This window comes from Lissotriton vulgaris, chromosome 6 (assembly GCF_964263255.1).
Source record: "Lissotriton vulgaris chromosome 6, aLisVul1.2, whole genome shotgun sequence".
In the NCBI taxonomy this organism is placed as follows: domain Eukaryota; kingdom Metazoa; phylum Chordata; class Amphibia; order Caudata; family Salamandridae; genus Lissotriton; species Lissotriton vulgaris.
In genome coordinates this window covers 1,868,879,987-1,868,887,029 of record NC_141694.1, presented here as the reverse complement: position 1 = coordinate 1,868,887,029, position 7,043 = coordinate 1,868,879,987, and the positions used below count along the sequence as shown (strand labels likewise).

Genomic DNA, 7,043 nt, shown 5'->3' with positions numbered 1-7,043 from the left:
TGCAGTAGCTAAAATATGAAAAACCTTCATGATAGAAAACCTCTCTTTTTTTAAAGAACTGCTTGTGTCGACATTCATTGTACTTCCAAATTCTGTTTGTTAACCATTGTTATTGTTAGTATGTTATTGAGTGAAACAGGTCATAACGTAGGATAAATAAATCCCTTTGCTGCACCACCTGTTAATCAAACATTCATGGAAATACGAGGAATGGTTAAGTTCTGGGATAAGAGGTGGGAGAAATGTATGTATGTATTCCAGTGTTAACCAATTGTTATATGATTAGGTTTTTAAAAAAATTAATTTGTTTAATTTCTGTCGACTAACGTATTTTAACTTTGAATTTTAAAACATGTTTTTTAATTACAATTTAGGTATTGGAACAGAAAATGCTGTCTTTTATTGTACATGTAATTGTTCCCTGTATAACCTCAAAACTTTCTGTAGTGTAAAAATCATGAACAAATGATAAACGCAAACAATGATCACTAAAATCAAGGAGAGAAATAGAAGGAAACTGTTTTATTTTGGCACCATGAGGGCTCAACAAGCAGGGAAATGAAATAATCAAACCTTAGATAATGATCAAACTTTAAACAATTACTAAAATTAAGGGCTACATTTTGAGATGCATTGGATAAGCAAGTGAATTATTCTCTATTAAAGCTATTCTATGATGTCCCCAGGTTCACTTTATAGCGTCCTCTGTGCCTTGTGACCCAAGGCCATCTTCAGGTGTTGCGTGGAACCTTCCAGGGTCCTATAGAAAGAAACACACCATCAGTACTCAATAAATGTAAGGAGTGTGCCAGCGTCGTTCAAGTGTGTAACAGTTAATAGATGGCTTCAAAATAACATCCAAGTTTAACTAAACATGTCACTTGTGCAAGTAGCTCAGCAACAAACAATACATTTGGATGTTTTTCCAATACATGGATGTGTGCAGGCCCTCTACATAAACTTGCCAACACACCCTTCATACATGTGGTACTAAGGTAGGGTTTACATAGACATACTATAATGTGAATAGCATCTTTCCAGTCTAAAAATCAACTGAAAATACCACCTAAAATAATAAATGAAAGAGGAACTTTTTATGTTTTATTTTTTCTGCCTTTGGCTGATAAGACATCTATGGAACTGTGGTGACTTATTTGGATTTCACTACAGGAGAATCTGAATCATTCCATGGACACTGTAAAATACAAAGCAGGCTTTGAAAGTGAGATCAAAATGCTTGGAGTAGGTTTGGAAAAAGATAACAAGCTACATGGTAGTATTTTATTATCCAAATGCATCACTCACATTCACTCTATATCAATATCCAGACCTGCTGCACCAGTAGCAACATATTAACATGTAATTGGATGGTCAGAGGATGGTGATGACTTGGCCATAAATTATGAAGCATATAATCCCTATAGGAAGCTTATGCTTGGTTGCAATACCTCCCCCCACAAACCTTTTGCCTAGTATCTGGTGCAACTTTGACTGTCAGTATGCTGGATTCCTGCCAATCAGGACCCCAGCACCAGTGTTCTTTCCTTAAAACTGTACCAAAATTGGCTCAACTTCAGCCCCCTCTGTAAGACCCTAATAAATGGTACCCCTGGTACCTAGGGCATGGGTGTTGAAGAGGGTTCACTAGGGCTGTAGCACAAATTGTCACCCTAGGCACGCCTCACCAAGTCTATTCAGACTGCTATTGCAGGATGCGTGTCTTGGTATGGAGAAAACCAAAGAGTTAACATGGCACACACCCCTGTGTTCCATACCTCACAGCACTGCAGGAGGTATAGGTAAACAGCCTCTCTAGCTAGGCCTTACAGCCCTAGGGCAGGGTGCGATATATCCCCTGTTTGGCCTATCTGCATGAGCAGGTATGGCCTTCAATATCGAGCCCATTCATGGATATTGTAAGTGCACAGGGAAGCCATTAACAGTACATGGGGTGGATGCTCGTCATTACAAATTTCCTTGCTTCCTGATGGCTTCACTGTACCCAAAGGTGTTTGGTACCAAACACCTCGTCTTTATAAATCCTCACTGATGCCAGTGATGTATTTAATAATAAATGCACACAAGAGACCCTTTAGATGGTCCCCTGAAAATCTACCCAGTCCTGGTATAGTCTCTGACTAGTCCTAGCCAGCTTGCAATCACCAAATCTGTTTCTGGACCCCTGGGTTGAAAGCCATTGCTCTCAAAGGCCAGAGACAACGCCTGCTCTGGGTGGAGGTGGTAACACAGGAACCACAGTGCAAGCGGGAAGCTTCAAAACCAATGCCACCTTTGAAGCCGGCCTCTGGCCATCTGCTGTTAGAAGCAGATACCAAACCCCAGTCCTGCTCCACCTTTGGCAGGAGGACTGGCAGGAAATGTTGCCAGATTAGGAGGTGTGCCCACCTTCAACCTGTACTTCCTCTAAGGCGAGGTGGACCACTTTTCACTTTCCATCTCGAAGATGGGGAAAATAGCCTTTTAGAAGTCAGGGGTATGCCACGCCCCATATAGCGTGAACATATATAGGGTTTAGACACCTTACAGGTAAGCAGCACATTGGCTAGTACCTGTCTCATCCTCTAATGCCCCTAAATTGAGTATTTAGGTGGCTTCACAAGACCTTGACTGAAACAGAAGAAAACGTGCAACCAGTCAAAGAACTAATCTGTGCTGCAGGGAAATAGGCACCAAACCCTGCCTTCTACTGATACCTGTAAGGCCTCCATGAAACCCTAAAGTCACTCCAGCCTTTGACCGATTGCCAAGAAACTCCCTTTGGGCTAGAGGGGCTCCATGTGGTGAGGACTGGAAAGGACAGTGTCGACGTGAGTCACCACCAACATACCAGTTGCATCAACCAAGACTTGTTGGTCCCCAGCCTGATGGCTGACCCCTTCAATGCACCCAACCAGGAAGAGGGCTCCTCACATCTCCTGTGACTGATGCTGGAAACAGCCCTGCTCCTGTGAGCTTGCACTCAATTCCTGGTGGCATTGACTGCATGACTGCTGCAACTTGGGCACGACTGCCCCACTGCGACGGACTGCCCTGAACCGTACCCATGACCCAACCACTGTAGGTGACGATCGATACAACCTCTCAAAACCTCCGGTACCTCTGATCCAAGTAACCCTCTACTGCCTGCTGTACCCGAGTACTCGGCCTCCAAGACCTTCATCCCTCCAGATAAGAACTGACTCTGTATCCTCTGTGCCCATGATCACCCGAAACTCCTTGGCATTGACTGCAACAGTATATGTGTTGGCGTCTTCCACTTCCTTAACTTTATGCCTTCTTTGCAGTGACTGTGACAGTAGCTCATTGGGGGTGTTCCCAAACCAATGCACCATATGCTAACCCATTGCTTTCGCCACTGACCACAATCGTAAATGTTTGATGGTTTTTTTCTGCCTTGTGCTAACATACTGAAGAATTGCTTATTCTCAAACTATACTGCTTTTATACGAATTACTGAAACTGTACAAAGTATTTATCCTGCATTTTGAAGTCTTGCTTTTTAAAACATATATAAAGATACTTGTATTTTTTCCGAATTGGCCTTGGATTTTTTCTTGAGGGTGTGTCCCATTTCTTGCCTCTGTGTGTGAGAACAAATGTTTAGGACGACCCTCTGATAAGCCTAACTGCTCGCCCACACTACCATATAAACAGCACTAGGACTATCTGCTTTTCCCTCTGTCACCAATTGGGTATCCAATGGACTCTCTGCACAGTGTACTTTGTTTTAGTACACTATATAGAGAGCCAGCTTCCTGCAATACCCCTTTACCGTGCAACAGTAGGACAGGTAAGCCACATCTGAGTTATGTGACCTTACAAAGGAAATCAGCATACTGCCTCATTATTCTGTTGACGTAGTACCCAGATCTGTGGTGAGTCGGTGTTGGGTAGGCACAAGCTTGCACATAGGTCTTTTCAGCTGTAGACTATCATCATTGAGCTAGGGCCTTTGTGCCTCTAATCATGCCTACATACTACCTTGCTTTTATACGCTAGTGTGTTCCTATATTAAGTAAGTACATACTACTGCCCTTGGACTATAAGTCTGCATTTACTTTGCAGTTTAGTCCTGTATGTCAAGGACAACTCAGGACTAATGATTGGCCCAAGTATGGGTAATGCCATCAATGTCACGTTCCCAAGCTCCATCAGTAGTCATCAAGCACTGGCTTAAACAGTTAAAATGAACAGAGGTGCCAATACTGAGACTGATTATCAAAAACAGCCTAATCATAAGCTAATAAACAATCAATTATTAGCCAGAAATTGGAATTATTCCATCATTATTTATTTCTTTTTACGAGAAAAACAACCACAATGAACAACTTTACGTATATATATCACAGACAATGAAGGGAAAAAAAGAGTTTTTTAGGGGGGAGGACAGATACTCTAAACAATAAACAATGAAGGCATATAGATTTTCATCCTCACTCAGACATCATGCGTGAGCCAAACATTCTTACACTCATTTCTATTCACAGTATACCAAACATATAGCACAATAGACAACATAGAAAGCAAAAAGAGGTCAGTGAATTAATCCATATACTATTTACAAAAACATAGAAGAAAAACTGTTTTCTTAGAATACTTAATATAAAGCAGTTTAAAAATTGCAAATATATACATTTTTTGACAACAAGCCAGACAGATAAGGTCAACGCGTTTCGAATCGGACCCTTTGTCCGATTCTCATCAGGACCAGACAGAAGATCTGAGTGGTGCAAAGCTTGAAAGAGGGATAAGTATCTGTACACGGTCTGTGTGGAAGCGTGACTCCTGGGCAAATGGTTCTGGGAAATTGATTCTAGGGACAGCAAACAACTCGCCGTAATGGTAGAGAAGATGCGGCTTTGATTTTGCCAGTAGAGGATTGTGTTCAATCCGTTGTATGTAGACCATGGTGTGGTCGAGTTGAAAGGTATGCAGCAGTCCGTCACAGGCTTAACCGGGACTCTCAGACTGTGGGGAACCGGGACGCCAGTCTGTACGCGCCGGGGTCCAGGAGTCAGTTAAAAGGCATATATATATATATATATATATATATATATATATATATATATATATATATATATATATATATATATATATATATATATATATATATATATATATATATATATATATATATCAGTAAACATGGAAAGTGGACTTTAGTGGTACTGGGAGCAGAGACTTTTTTCTATAAGATATTCATACTGATAAAAAGCCTGACATGAACTTCTCCAGGATGCAGATGGGGGAGGCCTGCAATGATAAACAGGCAGGTTCTGCATTCAATCCGCAGGTGAGTGATAAGGCCATTGGATAGTTAGGCTGCATGTGCCAGATTCACAAAGGTACACATAGATCTGAAGTCTAAGTTTACCTTTGTGAATCAGGCTCTTAGACTTCAGGTCTAAAGTTAGGCTTCAGGTCTAAGTTTACCTTTGTGAATCGGGCCCTGAGTATTTGACTCTCCAAAAAGAAGTAAACTTTCTCAAAAGTGTAAATTGCTCAAAAGTGTATGTTACCTTTGTGAAACCCATTTGCAAAATGTACCAGATGGAATGGGTAGGTTCAGGACTTTCAGTGGGATGGAGGCTTGGAAGATCAAGTGTCAGTGTACACAAAAGACATGCCACACCTTCTGTGTTACTCACCGCTGACTAGTGAGAGCCTAATGACAATCTCAAACCTATGCCAAGATGTTATTGATCGGAGGTGAGGCAGGACTACTTAGACAGTGACACCTGCTGGAGCAGAAAAATCCCTCTAAGTACCTTATTATTTGCCGGATAATTTGCTGGGACCTTAACCCAACTCCACTCTTGACAAAGACAAGAGTGGTGCAGGTACACTCAGGTCTGAGACTCACTCCTTATCACATCCTTCAGGGAAGTTGCTCTCCTGAAAATTATTACAGTTTCCAGGATCCCCTTTGTCTTCCAGACCTGTCTCAGAAATGTTTTGTAGAGTAGTAATTGAAATTATGCATATTGTTTTATTGTATGGGAGGGCCTTTTGAGTTTTATGGGATAAATGCACACAGACCCCAAGGAAGGAGGCCTGGGCATAGCCGATTTGCTCCTATTTACTGGGCATTTTATTACCAATTACAAATAAATGGTTCTTTAATTCCATTTCATTCCAAGCTAGAGAACTTAGGCAAGAGCTGTTTGAGGGACCCACACTTCTCCACCTCATTTATGTCCCAGAGACACCAAAATCCATGCATGTGTCTACCAGAGCTGTGCTGCATGCCTGGCGAGACGTATACACAAAAACCCCACTATGACAAGGAAGCACACAACTCCTTCAAGCAGTTACGTGCCAGGGATTTGGACAATGGAACCTCATTTAAACCCAGGGAAGTCAATGAAAATGTGTAATTTATTGATTCATATGGAAGGTGTCTGAACCTGTTAATGTGTTTTCTATTGTCGAAATATGGTATGCAAGCACTGAAAACACAGCTGAAATCACTACTTACAAGCTTCACTGGGTTGTGGTACGTGCTATCCAGATTTAGTGGGTATGGATGTGGCACCGACTATGAGTCTGACCTTTTTAGAAAGCAGGGTTAGTGCAGTTACCAATCTATTTGGTGCAAAGGGTAGTTCACTGTTGGAACGCGTATCCTTGGCATAGCTTTGTGGGTCTGTAACAGTCAACTTGTTAACTTTTTCTGGCCATGCATGTGTTTTCCCCCAGTAAGCTCCTCAGTCATGCAATCCCAAGGGGAACGCTCTTTTTGTTTTACTTTGATATCAAGACAGCAAACCAGAAGTAGCCCTATTCTGTGAGAGAGCAGCTACCACCATGTCCAACCAGGCTATGAGGTGACTGATGATGGGGGCCGTCTGATTCTAATCACAGGCACAGGTATTTTTACCTGTACAATTGTGGCAAGAAAACTCACCAAACTCTTCAGTTTCCCGTAATTAGAGACTTAAGATTTGATCATGCCTAGGACAACGAGAAGCGCTGACTGTTCATGCTGGAACTGAGTGTGGATCCAAAACGATTGGTGAGAG

At 41.9% G+C, this 7,043-nt stretch overlaps 1 long non-coding RNA gene across 1 annotated transcript in view; it reads right to left on the bottom strand.

The window, feature by feature from the left end:
- Positions 1-507: 507 nt before the first annotated feature.
- LOC147709698 (uncharacterized) overlaps positions 508-7,043 on the bottom strand; it is a 28,718-nt gene continuing 22,182 nt past the window's right edge. Inside the window, exon 3 of the long non-coding RNA XR_015296566.1 lies at positions 508-760. This is a non-coding gene — a long non-coding RNA (uncharacterized LOC147709698). The remainder of the gene's footprint in view (positions 761-7,043) is intronic.